The sequence below is a fragment of the Pongo pygmaeus genome, chromosome 6, assembly GCF_028885625.2.
Source record: "Pongo pygmaeus isolate AG05252 chromosome 6, NHGRI_mPonPyg2-v2.0_pri, whole genome shotgun sequence".
Lineage (NCBI taxonomy): Eukaryota > Metazoa > Chordata > Mammalia > Primates > Hominidae > Pongo > Pongo pygmaeus.
This window is the reverse complement of record NC_072379.2, coordinates 93,612,279-93,636,575: the sequence shown is the minus strand read 5'-3', so window position 1 is coordinate 93,636,575 and position 24,297 is coordinate 93,612,279. Positions and strand designations below refer to the sequence as shown.

Genomic DNA, 24,297 nt, shown 5'->3' with positions numbered 1-24,297 from the left:
AAATGACTCTCTTTAGTAAAATACTCTAATTTCATAACAGCTAGGTCAATCTTAGTGTTAAATTTTAGTTTTCAAGTATTGCTTGTGGTTATATAGGTAACTATATATAGTAAAAACATAGGTGATTTTCTCTTTTTTTATTTTATTTCAGGAAAAGTAAATAAAATGTTGACAATGTAAAGAAATTTTTTGATCTGCTGAGGATAGAAAATTGATTATTTCATTTATAAAATAAGAATAGGCTGAACTGAAAAGCATGCCACATGTGTTTTAAAAGTACTGTCCATGTTTTATGTTTTGATATTTTTGAATAATAAACTGTCTATTCCTTTCTAGGAAAGAGAATGTGTGCTTATGCATATGAATAGCTAAATGATGTAATATTACTTCCTGTCTTTGGGAGACCTTCGCTCTTGTTAGTACTGCTATCCCATTCAACTGTAACCCTGTATAAGCTTTAAAGAATGTTTTTAGTCATGGACCTTCACCTTCCAGTGATTTCATCCAGATAGAGTTTCCATAAGTTTTACTGGTTTAAACAGAAGAAAAGAGTAGACCATCTGAACAAAATAAAATGTCACCATTAAATTGGTTTTTGTAGCTTAAGGTATAATGTAATGATATTTTTCCAGCAGCTGCTTTCACTTGGACTTAAAGTTTAGAGAAAGCTTTGCATCTGATACAAAATAATAAAGTGCAGGTTGAGTTACTTCCTTCTTTTGTGTTCCAAAACATAAGGAATATTTGTGTGCTTTTTCCATGGTGACTTAAGATCATTAAGATTTTTTTTGTTAACCTAAATCATTGTCCACATGTGCTTAATGAAGTATATGTAAAAAATGCTTTTGAAGAAAGTAAAATTATTCTTCTAATGAATATTAAGAGTGACATGGATCAATTTCTATTATTTCTCACATACAATTTACTTTATTTTAAAAAATGGTTTAATTACTAATGTAAAATGAGATGTCTTCATGATAAATCTATTGTAACTGCCAAGAGGTAAGGAGTTCTTACATATAATAAGAGTAATGAACTTTAGTTTCAAATCATGTTGATAGTTTGTTCTATTCATAAAGAATATAAATGTTAGAAAAGTGTAAACATTTAATAAAATACAAAATAATGGTTATGTGGTATTAGATTTTTTAATTGTTAATGAAATTAAAAAGGATAAAATGAAATAAAAACATTAAATATTCTAAACAAAAATTAATTTGGAAATGCTTTTATCAGTTCTATCATTAGTACAGGGAATATGTATTCACCAGTTACTAAATTTATTAGTAGATAATCTAACAAAGAATGAAAAGGAGAGAAAACTTGTTAGGGGATTTCTTAAGTGCTTGAGATTCTACTGTACTTACAATTTTAAAGAATTCGGAAACCCTTTTTTGTTTCCATTATCAGAAGTTTCAAGGTCAGAATTAAATAAGGAGAAGTGTTTTCCTTCAAAACAATATTCTTAGCAAACCTCATTTTTGTTTTCTATTAATTTGGCCAAATTTATCTTCCTAATCAAAAATATATTTTATTCTAGATTTGAACTAAGCTGTAGGATGAAGCATTTCTGGAGACATAAATGATTCTGTGAACAGAAGAAGACAGTAACAGTTGTAAAATATTGCTAAAACAAACAAATTGATAAAACAAATTCTGGAAGGTGAGAAGATGGGAGAGTACAGACTGTGCCTTTGTGCATGGGTCTTACCTTTGCCGTGCCCTAGTGGTTTAACTTAAAGCATAATGAATGTAAGACTATGACTGTCAGTTGATGCTAAAAAAGTAAGGGTCATATACAGATCATGGCTAATAGTTACTGACATATGGTATATAGCAAGGTTTATATACACAAATCCCAGAACTCTTCTCCAATTATCTTTTTTTTTTAACACTTCTCTTTTAGCAATTGTCATTAGCATTAGCTCTAGAAGAATACTCTAAAAGAATAAAAGCTGGCCCAGCTCAACCTTGTCCCCATTCACCCATTAGGCTGCCTAAGATTTTAATTCTTTCTCCTTATAGACTGTACTTGACATCTTTTTTTAAATAATTGGATTTCACATGTAAAGTTATTTGGGTCAGAGGGAAAAATAGATTATGATTCTCTACTGGCTTGCAACCAGTAAAGATGGGAACACTGAGAGTAGACAGGAAAAAAAGAGAGTTGGGCCTGTTTTAACAGGCTTTCCAGAAAGCAAATACACTGAAATGGGGAATAAGGATATTTTAATTATGTATTTCAGCAAAAACTTTGAGGTTGATAACCAGCAATACACAAATAGACTGCTTTTTGAAGCCTATTAAACACAGACTAAGTCATTTCCCCCCATCTTCTGTAATGTTTCTTTTCTGTCCTGGATCATAAGCATTAATGCTTATGAGTGGCCTTGCAGGTGAACTGATATAAACTATGTTATTGGTTCCCACACCCCCAACATTTTTTCTTGTTAGCAATCAGAGTGACTGCTTGACTCAATATCATTTTAAAAGGCTGACAATTTTTCTGATTCATCATATTTATATTTCACTTATTAAACAGACACATAAAGCTTTAAAAGGACGTAAGGACATCCCTAAAGGAGATATTTCAGTATCTTTTTTCAGTGCAAGATTTTTAATGAAATGTTGGAAATGTTGCTTAATGCAATACATCTTGTCTTTCTATGGCATAAATAAACACATCTATGCGGGAAGAATCAAAAGACCTTGAAATTTACAGTGATGTTAAAAAAGCAAACCTTAGATTTGTGAGACAATAATACCAGGTTTTTGAGGGATAAAAATAGAAATTGTGTTAGCAACCTATCCCAATGGCTTTATATTCTCATGAGAGAAAGAGAGAATGAAAGCGTTATGAAATCTAGACCTGGAATTGCTAGAGTGCAACAAAATCCCCAATTCCCCCAACCGAAAAGAAACAGTCGAAACCATCCATATTTCTATGCATATTTTTCCTGGTTTCTAGGGAAACATACTTTTATACATAAGGCTGGCTGGGGAAATCTTTTTTTAGATCCCTTATTCCAATACAAATTTGCTGCTTCTAATTGTAAAAAGCACATTAGGATTAGTGGATCTTCAAATCATCTGACTTTCAGGTTTTTTTCTTTTGGTATCTTAGGTTAATGCCCATGATTATTATTAATTGCATTGACCTGACACTGATCGCTAACCAAATTTAATACAGTTTTAAGCGACAACTCAGTGAATAAATAGTACATATCTCTGAGGATTACTTAACCTAAAATGAGGGTCCAGTCTATAATAAAATATTAATATATATGGCTATAATAGAAAAGAAGGCATGTGTGAGTGTATGTGATTACATGTCCATATAAGTAAAAGAGAAAAATGATAATATTGTTCATGAACTGAGGAAAAGTTAGATTAGAGTCAAGAGCTACAATGACAAACATGAGTTATATTTTCCCACTCCCCCACTCGAACACATGATTCAAAAATATGCAGAAATTTTGAGGAAGACTTTGGTCTTTCATGGGATGTGGGTTGGGACAAGGAGGAGCTGAGGTAAAGATGTAGATCTTAAATTGCAAGGAGAGCTTAACTAACATCTTTATTATTAGACAAATAGGCTAAAACGCATTAGCACTTCGTATTGTATTATGTGTATTGTATTTGTATCATGAGGCTCCCAATGTTTGTTCCATTTTTCAATCTGTATTTTGCGTGTCTTTTTTTCTGTTTTTCAGCTAAAACATGTCACCACATTTCTATCAGATACAATGTTCAATGTTTGTCAAATTTCAAAATACCTTTAAATATTTTAGAGCTAAATAAAATTTTCTGTTAAAAGTAAACATATGTCACACAGGATCATATTAGAGGAACTCAATCAGAAAACAATATCCTGCTCTTAAACTGTTAGCATTACATAATTTACCATATTATTTCAGAAAAACATAATCCCACTAAACCAAATCGATCCATAGAATCATATCAATAGCTTATGTTAGGGAAAAATAAAATTCCAACAAAAGGAAACATTGACATTTAAGAAGTAGTATTACCTCCCAAAGTGGCAGATGATATAATTAACAACAGCTTTTAATACTGCTATTAGTTTAGAGAGATCATCAGTGACAGCATTAGTGGCAGTAAAAACGGTACTGTATATTCAGTGTTACAAAACTCGATTTTGGAATTAGGTCTAGGTCTAAATTACAGCTCTGCCACTAAATCTAGATAAGAAACTCTACAATTTACTTAATCTCTTTGGAATACGATATATAAAATTGCTTCAGAGAAGTATTGTTTGGGCTTAATGGGAAGAAATGGTGTGTGTGTGTGTGTGTGTGTGTGTGTGTGTGTGTGTGTGAAACCTACATACTTCTTAAGTATTAGTTTCCTTCTTTGTTATTTCCTCTGAAGGTTTTATTATAAATTTTTGTGTTTAGTCACTTTTTTATTCTCTATAACTATAACTTTAAAATGAATAAAATTATTCACAGGAACAAAGAATTGGGAAATATTAAAATGTCATCTATAGATAAATCTTATATACTTTATACTTTTGTATTATTATTATTATTATTATTATTATTATTATTATTATTTGCGATTGACTCTCACTCTGCTGCCCAGGCTGGAGTGCAGTGGCACATTCTCGGCTCATTGCAACCTCTGCCTCCCTGGTTTAAGAGATTCTCTTGCCTCCTGAGTGGCTGGGATTACAGGTGTGCACCACCACGCCTGGCTAATTTTTGTATTTTTAGTAGAGACAGGGTTTCACCATATTAGCCAGGCTGGACTCCGACTCCTGACCTCTAGTTATCCACCCTCCTCGGCCTCCCAAAGTGCTGGGTTTACAGGCATGAGCCACCGCTCCTGGCCTAAATATTTTAATTTCTATGGAATAGTTAAATATAAATATCTGATTAATCAGACTGCACAGAAACTAACAAAAACATTTTAAATAACGACAAGGAGCCTCAAAATTATAGAAATAATACTAAACATTGGTTCTAAGAGTAAAATTTTAAATTAAGAACATTAAAAAGACAAATATTAACAACACTGTGCTGAGTCAGGAATGAGTTATAGTTCTGTTTTCCATACCTTTATTGAGCAAAAGACCAGATCCCTGAGCCGCACGTAAGTCAGGATCTTGTTGGAGATCTGAATCAGTTCCAAACCCTCCATGGCTGTGTGTTTTCCATCACTGCAACAATGGCTTTCGGTTTCATCTACCAAGAAGTGGGAGAATCCTAATTCTTTCAATTTTCTTATCTCTCAGCCTTGGAAATAAGTTTCTTTCTGTTTTATCTGACTATAACATAATATTACAAAATTATATGATTAGAGAAAAGAAAAGAGCTAAACCTGAACTTTGCTAGAGAAAACAGTCTATTATTTTAAATGAGAAAACGAATAAAAAGATGCAAATTGTATTTCAAAAACAGCATTACATAGAAACTTCACCGAGGACAAGCCTTCTTGTGTAGTGAAGACAGACTTTGAAACAAGTGAAACTGAGGCTTGTTCCTCAGACAGGTTGTTTCCCAGATAGGAAAATGGCTGTATGAGAAATTCTGTTCCCCTATGCAGATTGTGTAGTTCCCTCCTTTGACAGTATGTTGAGGACTGCTCCTTTTTTTTTTCTCTCTCTCTCCCAGAGTAACATTTGAAATCATTTTGAAATACTTATGACTACTCCTCTTTGTAGCAGCTTTTACACTTGACACTGTAACCTCTAGGTAGATGTAATAAGGAAGATGACTCTTTTTCCCCATCGGGAGTGTAAGAGCTGATGGGTCCAGAGCCCAAAGAAGGGAGCTGAGTTATTACTACTATACAGTTATATAGAGTGCTTCCTCTGCAGAGTGTGAGGCACATCATAAGCTGTTAATTAATAGCTGGTATTCTTCAATACATCCCTAGATATGAGAACTGCTGATGATGATCCTAACACCCTTGCTTCTACCCTGAGAAAAAATAAGCCCCATCCACAGTAAAAATGGAGAGAAAATACAAAGGACTAGTAGGAATAAATGTTTATATTTAGTCAGAAGAATTGTCTCTCTATTTTAGGGGATCAGAGCACTTTGGAGAAATGTTAGAGGTTTAAAAAAAAAGTGAAGAGAAACTATAAAGAGAGAAAACTATTTAAAGGCCTAAGAAAAGAGAAGGAAATAGGATGAAGAAAAAACAGTGAAACATCTGTGACATCATTCTTCTTACCTAAAGCCTCAGATGGGCTGGAGGCGCCAGAGTTCTTGCTCCCCCTTCTCCTCCCACCCCCAAGAGTGCCGGGTCCCAGGAGTGCAGGGGCTGGGAAAGAGGGGAGTGGTACAGCCCCTCTCATACTCCCTGGTGAATGTGTGTTTTGTTTTTTTTAACTATACATATTCAACCTGAAATTTCCTAGCAATAATGGATTGTTAGAGAGCGAGAGTCTGTTTTTGTAGTTGGTTTGTTTTTTCTGTCTGCTTATATGTTTGTTTGTTCATTCTGTGTCAGGGTGTCTGTGAATGTGATGAGTGCTTGTGCTGTTCCTTGTCATTGCTTTTGGAGTTGTGGTGGTTTGTTTGGTTGCTGTTTTAAGGTTAAAAAATTCATAGGAAACAGATAGAATTTCCTTAAATGTTTAGCATTTGAGAAAATCTCAAGTGAGAAAAGCAGCCATACAGATGTTAGAGCAGACTTTATTGGGGTAGGTTTTACACGCTCACCTAAATCTTTTACATAAAAATATGATCACAAAATGAATTTCAAGGGCAGACTTTTAAAAAGAAAATTCACATAACATGCAACCTGGTGGTTTAGTTGGAAAGTCGGAGGTGCCCCTATTTGCTTCACTTTTTTTTCCAGTACAGCATTAGTAACTAGTGCTGAGCAAATAATTTGTTAACTTACAAATGATGAGTACAGGAATATGGGTTTACTTACAGAACTCCAGACTACCTGTGGCACTTGTTTCTGCTTTCATCCCTAGAAACTTGGATCAAAGCAAACTATTCCCTATAGAACAGTCTCAACCTTTGAAGTTCTCCCTAAAATGTTTCGGCATTATTTTTTTGGACTGGTTTTGTTGTCATGGTAGACTTAATCCTTAGTTTTCACATGAATCTAGATTAAGATACATCTTAGTAAAACATACAAATAAAGCCAGTTTTGCAGGAAAGATACAATATGTATGACGGTAGTTTTCAATTTCCATAAAAGTTTTATATTTCCTTAGAACTTAGAGATAAGGTAAAGAAAGTTGTTTAAAAATTTTTTTTGGCTGGGCGCGGTGGCTCATGCCTGTAGTCCCAGCACTTTGGGAGGCCAAGGCGGGTGGATCATGAGGTCAAGAGTTTGAGACCAACCTGACCAATGTGGTGAAACCCCATCTCTACTAAAAATACAAACAAAATTAGTCAGGCGTGGTGGTGTGCACCTGTAATCCCAGCTATTCAGGAGGGCTGAGGCAGGAGAATCGCTTCAACCCGGGAGGCAGAGGTTGCAGTGAGACAAGATCGCACCATTGCACTCCAGCCTGGGTGACAGACAGAGCAAGACTCTGTCTCAAAAAAAAAAAAAAAAAAAAAAAGAAAAAATATTTTTTTCAATGTGTCTTAGTTGTCGTCTAAATGTAGAGCCAAACAACCTTGTAGAGTCTGCAAAATAATGCAGTAGAGTAGTAACACTTGAAGTTAGTTTCATTAAATTGGACTGACAGTGCTTAACTGAAACAACATTCAACAAATAGCATGAATGCCTACAACATTGTAGGCATTCAAGTGCCTAAAAAATATATAAAATTCTATCATTTATAAATACTGAATATATTGTGTTGCTATTAACTAGAAAAATAAGATATTAAAATCTTGTATTCCTTAGATGTAATAATTAAAACGGATAAATTAACCAAAAAGTGATAAAGTAGAAAAAAATAGAGTTAGAAAACAACGCACAAATTATTGATTCCAGATTCTTTACATTGTAGCTGAAAATCTAATGCAAGAAACAAACTTGCACAATATCAATACTTTGCTGTTCACTGTGCTGACATTAAGTTGACTATTTCTTGTAACTTAGAGACATAACTACAATTATTAATAATTCTTAGCCATGTTCTGAAGAAAAAAATAGTAAGATAACATTTTGATCAGTTTTCCAGTATTTAATTAACCTCTTTTATAACACTTAATACTTGTGCTAAAGGAAAGAGACTTATCTTACTTCTAGTTGTTCCTCTGTAAAGTAAAAAGCAGTATGGTAGAGTATATGCCATGTGTTTGTAAAAAAAAAAAAAAAAAAAAAAAAAAAAAAAGATTTCAAAAATACATCCTTTATATGTTTACATCACTATCTCAACAATTAAAATGACTTAAAATAGGCAAGGTGCTGTGGCTCATGCCTGTAATCCCAGCACTTTGGGGGACCGAGGTGGGCGGATCACAAGGTCAGGAGTTCGAGACCAACATGTCCAATATGGTGAAACTCCGTCTCTACTAAAAATACAAAAAAAATTTGCCAGGCATGGTGGAGGGTGCCTGTAGTCCCAGCTGCTCGAGAGGTCTGAGGCAGGAGAATCGCCTGAACCTGGGAGGCAGAAGTTGCAGTGAGCCGAGATCAAGCGCTGCACTCCAGCCTGGGCTACAGAGCGAGACTCTGTCTCAAAAAAAAAAAAAAATAAAATAAAATAAAAGACTTAAAATATTCTTTGCATAAAATGGTTGCTCAAGAAATGTTGTTTAAATAAATAAAATGTGTATATTGGAGAAGACATTCTGAAAAGATAGAAATTTACTCCCACTTATTTGCTCAGATTCTCAGCTAAATTTGCTTGTTTTTTCATCATCTTGTGTGAAAAGAAGGCCTATGTATAGTGATATAACTAAGATATATTTCCATATCTATAGAGGTGTTGCGGTGTGAGATCTACAAAATAAAGAATGAAACAGTGAATTAATATCCTTAGCATATGTCTATCTCTGAGAGCATCCTCTTGGTCATGATTAACTGCATGTTAAAACATGTAAAAATGTTCAGTGAGGGAAATAAACATACGGCCTGCAATTTCCGTGAAAGTTATTGATTTATTGATTTATTGATTTTCAAAACACATGGTCATTGTTGGCATTTGATTTGCCTTTGTGGAGCTCATTCTGCCTGGACTTTCTTTTGCCAAGTCACCCTCATTATCACCTTCCTCCTATGTTAGGTAACTGTAAAATTCCAAATGAACAGCTAAGCAGCCTGGTGTTGAGGTAACATCTTTTTAGAGTTGAAGTCATCATGTTACACTGGTTTGTTATTCCAGTGAGATTTCACATTCGTTAAAATATACTTTGAAATTTAGTGGTACGAGAGACCCTCCCCTGCCCTCAGTTGCTCACACCTTCTAGTGTCAGTTCCCTGCGGGACTTGGAGCAAAACTGAGCACTCTGGCAAAGCTAAAAATAATCAGTCCATTAGTATCAAGTTGCTTTCCTGAATATAGCAAGGTGTTCTTTCTACCTCCCCATCCCCAGCCATCCTCCCACACTCTATGTGACCTCACCTTAAGATGTATTATGTTCAGAATACAATGGGAACTTCCCTGACTTACTGTTTTCACCCCAAGGATTAGTCATGAAACATAATTGCATATAAAATTACACATAAAAATTTTTGAAACTTCGTAATATTATTTTACTCAATTCATACTTAGTAAATATAGATCTTGGTGAAAATAAAACCATGATATAAAAAATACAATGAATTGGAATATATTAATATGAAATTTTGTTTCTTTCTAATAATGTATAATTATTATTTTATACGGTCTTTGTGAAACACTCAAAAGAGAAAATATAGATTTTATAGACTACAAAGGATTATTTTAAAAGGTAATATTTCAATATAATTAGTTAGATTTATGGGACAAGAATATTAAAAAAAAACAAATCTAAAGTGTTATGTTTAAAGAAAGGAATTTCATTTATTCTTTTTCTCTGTTATAATTTGACATTAGTTAGAAAATATCAAGCAGTCTCTATTCTTAAAATTATTAGTTACTTCCACATGTCTGGAATTAACAATAATTAAATCTTTTTAGCAATAGCTATAGAAAATATTGTTTATTTCTTATAAATTTTCTAAGTTAAATAGACGGTGATATTGACACGCTTGTGATTATCAACCTTATATAAAATCATACTTATAAAAGCATCCTCTAGTCCTTCTCTTGTCAAATATATACTAATGTGCTCCTCAAAATAATTTCCCAATTTCTTATCTTTCTTTGGACATCTGGAAAATACATTAATAACTATAAAACAATTAGGTCAAGTGTTCTTTTTCAAAATATAATTTTTACAGCTATCCACAGAACAATAAAGACATTCTACTAGGATTATTTTTCATGGTAAAAATGCATCGAGTAGGGTCTGCTTTGGGGGATTGTAAGGGGAGAAACCTGGGGTGCTTTAAGGTTAATGGACAGTGATTAAGGTTAATGGCTAAGTGCTTAAGGTTAAGTGCTATATTTACATAGCTGTCAATTCCTTAAAAAAAAGTATTTATGTCTATCAATCAGTTCTAGCTAATAGCCAATTAAACAGCAAATGCGGGATAGAGACATAGGTAAAGACCCTTTAACCTGCATTTATAGGGTGGAATGGTCAACTTTCAATCAAGAAGTACTTATTGAACACCTATTTTGTCATGGCTGTGTCGCACACAAAAATGTAGACATCATGGCCCCTGTGTTAAAAATGCTTAATATCTAGCAGAGAATAGAACTAGATATGGAAATACATCAGTATGGGCAGCTATCAAATAAATGACACAGATAAGACATGCTATAGAATTCAGAAGAGGTAAAGATACTATGTAGCTCAAGATTTCAGAAAATCGGGAAGGATATTTAAAATAAACCTTAAAATTAATGTTTGTCAAAGAGCTATATTTTATTCTTAAAAAAAAATACAATCCCAAATATGTGAACATACGTCAATGACATGATGTGCCTGCCATACATACTGCTCTGCATTAAGATGACTTCAACAATTTAACAACAATACTAATAAATAAGAAGCTCAATAGTTAGGAATATGCATATGTTCCTCTTTTTTACACACAAAATCTCAAGATCAATTTAAAGCAGCAGCGACAACAACAACAACACAGCCAAAGCAAAGCTAGGTTAGTGCATTAACTCTGAATCCAATGCAAACTTTCTTAAGAGAGGCAAACCAGAAAAGTTTAAGTTAATATAAGGGTCTAAAGTATCCAGCAGTTATTTAAGGCATACTGCATCACTAACCCTTAAATGACAACATGATTAATCAGATAAAGAAGTTTACTAAAACAAGATTAATGTTCATTTCTACAAAAAAACACTGAGAACAGTGCTTCATAGATGGAATGGCCTCACTTTCACTCAATTAGCAACATTCAGGCAGGGCTCTGTGGTTTTTTGTTTGCTTGTTTTTTTGTTTTAACTTTTTTCACTCTCCCTGAATTTCCAACTGCAAGATTGGATTTTGATTGCAGAAGGAAGGTATACTAGGAATGGAGAATGGATGTTAAGGGACTGAAGAGAAACACCTGGAATGGAGCAGAAGTGAACAATAGTAACACAAAAACATTAAAAGTAAATTTTAAAACTGCTCGTAGGGAATCTTTCCATTCAGTAATTTTCTTCCATTAGCTAATTTCAAAATGTTTAGAGCATGAGCATAAAACAGACAAAGATAAATGAGTACCAGAAATTCATAGTGAATTTTAATACATCCTGATCTTCTGACAGCCAGAATGCTGTCCAGGTAGCAGTGCCCAGGGTCAGTGTTGGCGTGAGCAGATTAGAGCTCTAAGGCAAGATTGAAGGGCCCCTCAGCTCCTTGATCTGAAATTCATCTCTTTTTGAATTTTTCTGAAACTGAATAATTATCTGTTTTTGAATTGGAAGTGTCCTCTTTTTAAAATGTAACTACCCCCAAAGTGTTAGAACTTTATCAATTTAAGGATGTCCTATCAAACTGTATTTTCAACATACTGTGTCTATGTTTAATCATCATTGCTCCCATGATGTAGCAGTGAGTATTAAATAGGATGAGTGTTTTGACTTAGGTATTAGTGGGAAAGAGGGTAGCATACCAAAAAAAAAATAAATAAATAAAATAAAATAAATAAATAAAGACTTTAATAGCATGGAGCTTTATGAATTGGAAACACTGATGTTGGCAGAAATTCAGTATTGGGAAAAATCTAAAGTTAGTAAGAAGCCTATGGCATGAGGGTGACTGTTTTTGAAAGAAGGGTAGAGAAGTCACCCTGATTTTGGAAAAGTGTGAGGAGAGATAGAGTGTCAAAGATAAAGCTCATGACACTTGAAATTTGCTAAGGAGCAGTCCTGTTCTTTGTATTTTCTAGCTCCAAAGGCTTCTAAGTAAAGAAAGATACAACATAATGGTGGGGTTGATCAATGAAAGGATACGAGGGCAAATCTAAATCTTCAGGGATCCACTGGTCTTTTAAATATTTACTACCCTCACCTTTTGCATGTGTCTCATTATTAATGGCTTCTGCTGCACAGGGTGGGACTAAACCTAATTAAAAATGAACATTATTTCAAAGCTCTTTTAGGGTAACTCTGTTTTCCTAAAGGAAATAAACCCAAAAATGCTTTAAGTATATTATTCATCCAAATTGAAAGAGCCAGCTACAACTGATGTTGAAATCCACTATCTGTTAAATAAGAAATGCAGTGTTTAACAGAAAAAAGATCTAGCATAAACTTTATATATCTCTGATATTTCCCCAAAATTTATATCTTTGATTTCAAAAGGAATATGAAATAATTGCAATACTTTTTTATTTAAGTAATGCTAAATATGGTTTCTTATGTTTTTTCTTATTACACATAATTCAAGATAAATTAAGTTCACTCTTTTCAGCTAATTACATTGCACCATCTCCATTTTATTACAGTGTCTATAGCTTGACAGAATAAAATGTTACCTTTAATAGAAAAAAATGCAAATTATTATCTATTTAAAGTGGAAGAAATGAATTTTAATTATTTAATTTGTGATAAGCACTCAAAAGAAGACAGCAAAGTTAACTAAAATAATCAATGCCCTCATTTTTCAATATTCAAGTAATGAGGATATTTAATTACTCAAGAGTAGTTTATTAATTTAGTCATGATTGACTGTAAGTCATTAAAAAGCATCATAAAAGTAAGATTTAGTACATATCTTTTTAAGAGTAATATAGCTTCTACCTAAAGTTTATTTTTAAAAGCTTGTTTTATGTCTTAATGTTGATTGTTAATTTATCATAAACGAAATTATATATATAGGCATTTGAAAAATTAGGCATAAAATTAAATTCATCTATTTCAACCTTCTCATTTTACAAGTTAAAATATTGAGGTAGTGTTATTAATGTTATTAATGTAAGAAGTGTGTAAGTGCTATTAATGTTACTTGTCCAAGCTCATGTTTATTTTGACTTTACTACAGTAGAATCTCCGAACTTTTGGTTAATTCTCTATTTATCATAAAACAATGCACATATAAATGCATATGTATTTTATAATTATTGTATATCGAATATCTATTCCTAAACGGTAAATTAGTAGACTCAATTTCATTCAACATATATTTAGTGTTCATTAATGAAATATTATTCTTTTGAATTTTTAGTGGTGCTTTTAAAATCTAATCAATAGCATTGGCAATAACATAGTAAATGCACCTAAAATATTCTGAGACTGTTCAACCCACGGCCCTTCCTAAAAAAACAGTTGGAGTCAGTCTTTAAACACTGATGATCATAGTTGTAGGAATTTACAAGGTGTTATTTGTCCATTACACTGCTTCCCTATAGAACAGGCCAAGTACCCACCACATTCACATTTTTCCCTTAAGGCATGCTAACCTCATGTGTGGCCTATATATGGCATTATTGTTGTGGCCACAACTGCTGTTAGATGCCTGCATCCTGTTACAGCCTCTTCCCACCGTTACAGATGGTGCGGCATAACTAGTATCCTGAGTTTTGGTAGAAAATCCCTGCTTTTCTTATGTGAAACCTTATTTATTTCAAAAAGTTACATGATAGACTCAAAATTCTAGTTTTTTTTTGGAGTGTAGTCTCAAACTTTCTTAGTCTAGTCTCATCTGAAAGTACCCTTGGAATGTTTAATTAACAAATCTAATCTCTTTCAGCCCTTTGAAATGTTTACTTGTAGGTGTAGTTTTTAAAGTTTACAGAAAGGGCAGAAATACATAAAATGTTTTGGAAGCAAATCAAAACTATAAATAATGAGAGCTCTATGTGCAATAACTATAACCATAAACTAAAGCACAGGATTGCATTTGTAGACATAATGGGAATAGGCCATACTAGTCCTTAAAATTAATTTTCTCAAACTCCATGTTAATTACCCGTGGATAAAGAGCTAACAATAAAATTTTCACTTCATGGTAATCTGAATTTTGTTAACTATCTAGTTCCATTCCCCTCAAAAATGATAAAAATTAGAATGTCAACCACATTACTAGAAAAATTTACCTATAGGAAAAGTGACCCTTAACTGCTACAATGAATCAGGACTAAGACAATTGTAAATACCTGATAGTAACCCTAACGTTGGGTATCCCTGAATATGGTGATGATTTTCACCGGGCAGGCCCCTTGCGAGAATCCTAGAAGCTGTATCTCTCTTGTTATAAAAGATATCATTTTTTATAGAAAAGGAGGCTTTCAATCCGGGAATTTCCCTCACTTGCTGCATTATGACCTTGCCTGCTAGCACCTGAGTTGTTGGACTACTTAAGGACTGCCTGAATTGGTGCCCCAGTGGTGCTTTGCTGGTGGTCCATGGTTCTTTCTTGTTCTATCTTCTGAGTAGGGTAGTGTCAGATGCAGCCAATGGTAGTCTTTTGAGTCTAGTTGTTAAGGCAAATTTTCAAAGACTTTGAGTGGGGAATATACAACCCATATCATACTAATTTAAAAAAAATTCTGGGTCAGGCACAATGGCTCATGCCTGTAATCCCAGCACTTTGGGAGGCTGAGGCAGGCAGATCACCTGAGGTCAGGAGTTCGAGACCACCTGGATAACATGGTGAAACCTCGTTTCTATTAAAAAATACAAAAAATCAGCCAGGTGTGGTGGTGCGTGCCTGTAATCCCAACTACTCGGGAGACTGAGGCAGGAGAACCACTTAAACCCAGGAGATGGTGGTTGCAGCAAGCTGAGATTGTGCTACTGCACTCCAGCTTGGGCAACAAGAGCGAAACTCTGTCTCAAAAAAAAAAAAAAAAAAGAAAAAGAAAAAGAAAAAATCTGGGTTTTGTCACAGTCAAAAAGGAAAGTTCATAATTTCCAAAATGGACTAGTTAAAAAAAAACAGTGTTGATAATAATATAGTACTAAAAATATTATAATCTACCTAGAAGACCACTGTATAAGGCTGGGGGTAGCTTTAACACAGTTTAAAGTTACACATTAAATAATAAAAAAAATGTAGTGTTCCTATAGCAGCAGAGAATAGCAAGTGGTTAACCTAAATGTTCAAAACATTAAAAGACTGAATAAAACAGGAAACAAATATTTTAAATGCATACATTTTTCTTGTTGGTGCATATAAAAATTTGTGGTAAGAGCTTTTCTTTAAATTATAGAGTATAGTTATTTCAACAAAATAAAAATTCTTCTTTTTAATTTAACAAACCTATCACTGTGGAATATCTAATAGGAATCCTGTCAAGTAGAGGGTTTTACTTATGCATGCACATATTCACTTGCTCACTTTCACACACACACACTCAGAGCAAGTTTTTATCACATTGTAACACTGAAATTAATAAATATACCTTAACATAGGATTTAAAGATTTTTTGCAAAAATATAGCATTTCCGACTGGTGACTTCATCTTTAGCATTATATCCTCATAAAAGTGCCAAAGTAGAATACATTCCAAAGAACGGCATTACTTGTTTCTTGAATCAAAATATGATGGCAACACTGATGCTCTTAAGACACTTATGACTCATATAAATAAAGTATGAATGCTCATCCTTAAGGATCATAATATATTGAAGTAGTACAAGTCTCTAAATTCCGGTCCAAAGGAATGGAACTATAATACAAACAGTTTTTATTGCAACCTGCACTGCATGTGAGTATCTTGGCATGTTTGTACACATTTACTGCTTTTATAATTGGATTAGTCACCTGAATAGATTTCTGTATGCTTAATCTTCTTTAGAAAGTCAAGAAAATAGAACACATTGCTCATTTGTAAAATGGAAATGACAAATCTACCTTTATTTGTTAATATAAAGATTATATAAGATAATGTAAGCCACATGACACATAGTAGTTACTGCAGTAATGTTCCTTTTCCATATTTATTAACATATATTTTAATATTTTAAATAAAATGTAAATGTTTCACATAAACTAACAGTACTCAAATTTTCATGTATAAAGTAGATATTTGGCCACAGTATTGGATGTGATAAAATATACTTCTATCATTATTTAAGAAGTAAAAAAATCAAAGTTTTTTGGTACTATTTCATGGGGTAGCTGAGAGCAAACATGAAAATACATGTTAATATTTTATGTTTTTTTTTTTTTTTTTGAAGAAAAGGGTCTTACTCTGTCATCCAGGCTGGAGTGCAGTGGGGCAATCATAGTTGATTACAGCCTCGACCTCCTGGGGTCAAGCAATTATCCTGCCTCAGCCTCCTGAGTAGCTGGGACTACAGGCCTACACATCACTCCTAATATTTGTATTTGCTTTTTGTAGAGGTGGGGTTTTGCCATATTGCCCAGGCTAGTCGTGAACTCCTGGGCTGTAGCAATCCTCCTATCTAGGCCTCCAAATGTGCTGAGACTGCAATTGTGATTTACTGCTCCCGCTTTATGTGAATTTCAGACATCCTTACCAGTACTAACAATTTTCTCTTCTTTATCATGCTTCAAACCAATATTAGTTGTGATTGAATGGGTAAACCAAACTTGATTCAAAGGTTCAGTATTGTAGAGCTTACTTTCAAGTAATAAAGATTTGGGGCTCCCATTGTTAACTTTGTTTCATTTCTGAAATTGTTGAAAACTGGGGTAGAGAAGAGGCTCATTTAGAAATAGTATTAATCAAATATGAGTTCTTCATCAAGTTTACAAATTGGGAAAAGGTTTGATAAGTGTTTTCTTGGCCAGAGAAAGAAATTTTGATTTTTTGTTGAAATGGAAATTAGACTCAGAAAAATGTTTAATGATTAAATATCATTACAACATATTTTAATCTAAAGGGGAAAATAGGCATTATGGTTTATATGATATAAAACAAATTACAGGCTGGGTGCGGTGGCTCACGCTTGTAATCCCAGCACTTTGGGAGGCTGAGGCAGGCAGATCATGAGGTCAGAAGATTGAGACCATCCTGGCCAACATGGTGAAACCTTGTCTCTATTAAAAATACAAAAATTAGCTGGGCGTGGCGGCACGTGCCTGTAATCTCAGCTACTTGGGAGGCCGAGGAAGGAGAATCACTTGAACCAGGGAGTTGCAGGTTGCAGTGAGCCAAGATCATGTCATTGCATTCCAACCTGGCGACAGGGCGAGATTCTGTCTCAAAATACAAAAACAAAAACAAATACAAAAAAACAAATTACATCAAACATTTATTCCTACACCACATCTAAAATCTTTCACAAGTCTACCAAGCGTATTACATGAAACATCATATATATGGCTTGTGCATGCTCCTATGTTCTTTTCTGTCTTATAATAACTTCTCAGAATTCCCTATAGTACTTTACAAATAGTTTTGCAAAGTTTATTCACAAGTATTCACACAAATGTTGCATGATGGATATTCTGTACATTTTGAAAACAAGGCAGTGATTGTCACAAAGAGGACCCGAGCCCCAGTGTTTTTACTTAATGCTCACTCTTCTCTTTATAGAGAATTTTGGATTTGTGAGTTAGCCAAGTATAATTATAAACACAGAAATGCATCGCATAGTTAATAGCATTTAATTTATTTCAGGAAAATAAGTTTGAGAGTGGCCAAAAATATTATTTTTCAGAAAAACATGATTATGTAGCATGTAAAATTCAAGCGTATTAGTGCATCTCACCAGAAAAAAAAGGTTAAATCCTCAAGCTTTTAATAGAAGTACAGATAGAACACTAACGATTCCTCTCTGTCTCTTCCATACAAATTTGAAATGCACAATATGAAGTAATAAAACAAAAGTGAAGTTACTACTAATTAGATGCCTCTTTGATTTCTTGCTTGAGACATACCTGCAGCTAACTTCTACTGTGAACATATAGCAATGATAATATTAAAAATGTATACCCATGCTTTAAAAAATGGGTATTTTAATGGGACTCTAATGAAAAGAAACATTTAATATTAAGCAGGGCTAGAAATGAAAAACTATTAGATTTTGGCTGCCTGCAAATCCAGACCCAGGTGGCCAGGAGTCTAACTCATGTAGGGAAACTGGGACCAAGAGCCCCCCATGCAAAGGGAAGACCATGAGTTGGGTTGATTGTTGTGACTGCTGGCTAGGACTTCAGGTTGTCAGAAACCGTGGAAGTGAGCAGAGACTTCTACCCAGATCTGGGTAGAAGTGTCCACCAGCAATGTCTAGGTCTGCAGTGTTCCCAATATTTCCCTGGAACATGAGCCAGAAGCAATTAGCATAAGAATTAATTCTAGACTGGTTCCCTGGTGAAAGGCTTGTAATGTGAAGTAAGAACAAAAAGAGGGAGAGAAACACTTTTCCACTTAAGATGAACCTAGAAATAAAAATAAAGTAGTTACTAGATAATTCAAAAAGGATTTATGAGGATAAGATTAACTTCAAGAAGTTAACCTGTGGATCTCTTTGACTAATGATAGTGATAGAGGAAGTCTTTGACCACTGTTTTTAAGTAATCATCAATCCTCAAGGTATTTAGAGCTTTCAGATCCTGTCACCACAGATTAATTTTTCCAGGATCTTGAGATTAGTTTTTAAAAACCGTTTTTTCCTCTTTAAAAAAAAACAAGAATAGTTTATGACTTTATAAATGCTGATCATATTTAAATATCTTTTATACAAACCAAAGGAAAAATGAGAATTAAAGGAACATTTATTTCTACCTACTCTTTTGTAGAAAATGAGTTGGGGTTACTCAGGTTTGAAGGAATTTCCTCACGTTCATTCCATTTGTCTTGCATAAGTTTGCTTGTGTTTGTAAAAGTAAACTACGTGTTGGTTTAATAATTATAATAATATTGACTGTTAAAAATAAAATGAAATCTCTCTTTAAAATGAATATCCTGTGTTTATGTGGGAAAGGATAAACCTATAATATTAAAAATATAAGATATAAGTTTTTATTGTCATAAATATTTTGTTTTTATTTTCTTCACAAAGAATCTCAATCATAGTGATGAATGTCTGTCTTGAGAAGAATGTTTTCCACTAGAGAGACATACCACATATGTAGGTTCTAGGAAATTATATTTTAAATGAAATATTACAAAGAGGTGTTTTCCAGGCTATGTTTCTTCATATATATATATATACACACACACACACACACACACATACACACACACATACATATATACATACTCCCCACAGATAAGGAGAAAATTCAATTGGCATTCTATCTTCCAACAAACAAATATCCAGATAGTCCTATTGAATAACTGAGGCCTAAAAGTCTTTGAAAGTGGTTGACAGCTCATTTTTTTTTTTCACTGTCTTGCAGGCGGGAATGTGTTTAGGTGACTCTCATTGAAAGACTATTGGGATTAGAGTGATCTCTGTTTGTCAGTCAGCCAGACATTGCTGGGTTGGAAATACCCTGAGGAGATAAACTTTCCAGAGGCCCACTATTAACAGGTGTGGACACGTGAAATGAGTGAGAGTTGAAGGGTCAGCTCTTCCTCACATGTTAGAAATATAACTGCAACTCCTTCTTTACCTATAGTCAAACCTCTGAAAATAGTGGAGTAAAGTATTGAGTGATGTAACCTGAAGTGAGATCATACTCCTTGATTGACAACCAACTATTCAAATTCATTTTGGAATTTCTTTCTAAATTCAAGTAGTCCCGATAAGATGGTCAGAGATAAAGCTAACTTTCCACTAATAACGAAGTCACCTATTAGAGAGGTAGTACAGTCCGGTGGTTGGGGTAGCATCTTCCCTCAAGCAAAGTTAATTTGAACCCAAGTTACACTATTTACTACCTGTATGAGTTTGTTCTCACACTGCTATGAAGAGATACCGGAGACAGGATAATTTAAAAAGAAAAGAGGTTTAATTGACTCACAGTTCCACATGGCTGAGGAGGCCTCAGGAAGCTTACAATAATGGCAGAAGGCACCTTTTCACAGGGTAGCAGGAGACAGAATGAGTGCTGAGCAAAGAAGGAAGCCTCTCGTCAAACCATCAGATCTCGTGAGAACTCACTATCAGGAGAGCAGCATGGGGGAAACCGCCCCCATGATTCAATTATCTCCACCTGGTACCGCCCTTGACACATGGGGATTATTAGAATTCATGGAGAGACTTGAGTGGGGACACAGAGCCAAACCATATCACTATCTGCATGTCACTAAGCAAGTCCCTTAACCACTCCGTTTTCACATTCGTAAATGGGAATAGGAAAACTATCTACTTCATTGGACTGTAAGGATTAAATAAATCATGGCATGTTTAGAGCAGTTTCGAGGAATTTATTTTGTGAGAGCCCACTAATGTTATCCATTAGAACTCTGGAAGTAGTTGGCTTCCAACTCAGAGCAAAAAAATGGAATCTTGAATAATGGAATACTGGGAAGACGTAGCTGTGGCCATTGACAAAATGTGACACATCTAGGAAGCACTGTGCCCATTTTACAGTTACTAGATTTTTCTCTTCCTTGAGTGGCTGTTGAAAGCTCCTCTTGTGCTATGTTGGCTTTCAAAATTGAACTCCTTTTTTCTACATTTTCAATCTTGATGTCTAATATAATTCCTTCACTATAAGTGAACATGAAGTTATTAAGTTATATAAGTGTTGATATGTGGTTAAAAAAGAAAATTTATTAGAAAGAGAATATCCCTTAGAATAAGTTGATATATCCTATATCTTCTAAAAATTTTCCTCTAAGCATACAGCAATTTTCATATGTAATAAATGTAGTATATATACTTATATTGTTTGTATTCTTTAATTACTTATATTGCAATCTCATTTGAAAACATGTATAGATAAAGCCACAGGGACACAAAATGCATAATACATGAAAAAATTTTAAACATATTTAAGGACCACTTAATTTATTTATTGCCTTAATTTTATAGGATATTTATTAACAAATTATAATTCCAGTAAAAAGAATCATTTAAAAAATGTAAGTTGGATATAACCACAATGCTTTTCCAGCAAAAAAAAAAAAAAAAAAATTTAACTGGAAAGACTATAACACCACCACCATTATAAATCTTCTTCTTTGAGGTTGTCACTAGGATTAAAATTACTGTATTCATCCTCACTCAGCTATATTCGTCAATGATTTTTCACCATTAGTGAAAAATCATTATCTTTATGAGTTACGTGTGTATATTCACTTGCTAGCACATAGCTAGCATTTAAGCATAATAAGCCTAGGTTAAAAAATCAGATGTTTTTTCCACTCTACCTTTATCCATACAGTCCCTTTTAAAAGTTCATTAAATTAACTGAAACTTAGGCAAAGGCTATCTATTCCATTTGGATAAAGAGTAAAATTTTCATTCACCAATTATTAGCTCGATTGATTTTTTCACTTAGTTGTTATTTTTTATTTACTAAACCAAATATACTGTTGTGTTGCTATCACATAAAAGCAACCACAATGCATTAAAAATGTGCAATATAATACTACTTGATTTTTATTACACTTTGAAAAGCAAATGGAGTAAATCAAGAAGAAACAAATCTAAATACCGTGCTGAAGTGAGGTCCAGCCTTTGAAATCAGCTTCCTATTAATCACAGTGCTGACCTTTTCATTAAGGGGCACTTGTTGAAGTCATTGACACAGTTACGGCATTCATATGTGTGAACTGTACTCTACGGCATTCATGTGCTGGGGAAGGCATAGTGAAATTAGAATCTCTCCCTGTAGGGGGTAGACATTGACCGCTATTCAATGCCAACGATTGTTGGTTAAAGTATTTCATGAAGAATGACTGTGAAACTCCATTTACTCCACCATCAGTAATGTCAAATGCAATTCTTAAAGAAATATATTTAACTAGAAGTAATTAATTAAACCTCTCATAGCAGCAACTTTATCCAAGCTAAATCATTTCTGAATATACACAAAGGAGTCATCAGGATTCTACCATCATGGCTTTTAAATCATCATTTTCAATGATGTCCATCTATAATAGTTAGAAAATAAAAACAAAACATTGGCCGATGGGGAGTTATTTAAACAGTGCAATACTGTTTTGTCTAATTTTGCCTGTCTATCTACTCTGCATATGTGCATTGCCTTTTGAGATGACAATGTCTTCCAGACTAATTTTTCAAATTAATAATGGTTAAATTTAAAAAAATCAACTCAAATGACTACTAATAGATAAGAAATGTGGAAAGTTTTTCTTGCATTCTCTTTAATCTGATCAGCTTTGTGCATTGTTTGATGGATTAATTGAGAAATTGTTAATAACTGGAATCTTTGGTAGGGCATATGTTCTATGTGTTTATTTCTTACATGAAGCATCATATATTTGAGCAGCAAACACATTCTTTTACATTGGCTGACATTCCACCTGAAAGTCCACCACAGTTAGCCTGTTAACACAATTCAGTATATATGGTAGAGTAGTAAAAAGATTCCCCATAGCCAAGTAAAAATCAGAGTAGGGGGCTCAAGGAACAAGGCTGTACTTAGATCAAATCTGAACTTCAAGTTCAAACATAGTTTAATGGTGAATCCAAAGTTGTAAATGCAAAATAAACGCAATGTGAAGACTGCTTTAAACCAAGCATGAAAGACTAAAAAGTCAAAGTTGAGATTTCGTACATCTGGTTTTAATATATCTTCTTATGTTATTAGACAAATGACCTTTTGTTTTGTTTTGTTTGTTTTAAAAATTCACTATCATTGTCATTGCTGCTACAACCTAATACTCTTTCAGAGTTTTTAGTGTCACTTCTCTAGTAAGAGATCAAGCTATAGAACAGATTTGTTAGGCAAAAATTAAAAGCAAATTCCTCACATTAATGTATGAAGAGTAACGTAGTAGCATAGTTATGCATAAAAGTGAAATCCATTTTCAAGAAGGGTATTTGCTTTAAAGATTTTTTTTGTGTGTTCTCGAAACTGACAAAATACTTGCAACCATCATTTTTGACAGTAATAGAGGACATTTCACCCAGAAGTAGCAGTTAATACGCCAAAATACAGGATTGAATTAACAGTATTATTAGCACCACATTTCAGTTCCAAGACTTTCTGAATGAGGAGTCACTTCAGGAGCATTTAAGTATTAATGATAGTGCCAGGGCATTGTGCAAAATGAAACTGGAGAAATTAACGGGGTTATGAACATAAGCTTTGTCCTAGTTCACTTTTGCACAGTCTTTAGAGGATTCCCTGGGAGTAAACACCCGTAATTAATTCCCAAGTAAAAGAAAGAAAGATACTTTTTTTCACTTACTGCATTTGTTGTCCTTTGTCCATGCGTTGAAGTCAAAGGTCTGTTCTGTTCTTACCTAGCTCCAGGTTGCCCTCCAGATTAGGCATAAATGTGAGCGGCAAGAAGCATGTTCACTTTGTAACTGTACCAGGAGCAGCCCATCACACTGATGCTAGAGAGCCCGTCAGGACACAGCACTAAACTTCAGCACGAGAGCACAGAATCTATTACCCCTGAGGCTCTACCATTTCACCTACACCTGGGCGGATCTATCAGGCTTCATCTCTATTAGAGCTATTTGACTCTGTGGTTTAAAAGGGAGGAGAAAAAAAAAAAAGGAGGCTTGCCGTTGTCACACTTGTTTCCTATTAAAGAGCCTTACGGTGGATTGAGTAATTGTGTACGAAGGTAGTCTGGCTGGCAGATGTGTGCAGCCCCAGTGGAGCACTAGATTCAAGGCAGATGGGTTGTACCAGGGCGCAAACAACATCGAGAGAGAGAGAGGCGTGATTAAAACAGCAGGCCTCTGTTTTATAGTGCTGGAAGTGGGGTAGCATTAAAACTCCTAGGAGACAGAGTTCCCCAAATGGTATTGCTCTGTAGCAAAGAAAACAATAAATTCAATAAAAAAGAAAGATTCTCAAACTACAATAG

At 34.0% G+C, this 24,297-nt stretch overlaps 1 protein-coding gene across 7 annotated transcripts in view; it reads right to left on the bottom strand.

Moving 5' to 3' along the window:
• SEMA3A (semaphorin 3A) overlaps positions 1 to 24,074 on the bottom strand; it is a 515,603-nt gene extending 491,529 nt beyond the window's left edge. For 4 of the 7 annotated variants that reach the window (XM_063667660.1, XM_063667659.1, XM_063667658.1 and 1 more), the window contains exon 1: positions 23,665 to 24,074. The gene's annotated coding sequence lies outside the window, so the exon portion shown is untranslated. Of the gene's footprint in view, positions 1 to 5,079; positions 5,208 to 20,300; positions 20,388 to 23,664 lie in introns of all 7 variants that reach the window. The other 3 variants (XM_063667661.1, XM_054495890.2, XM_063667662.1) reach the window with 2 other exon arrangements.
• Positions 24,075 to 24,297: the final 223 nt, after the last annotated feature.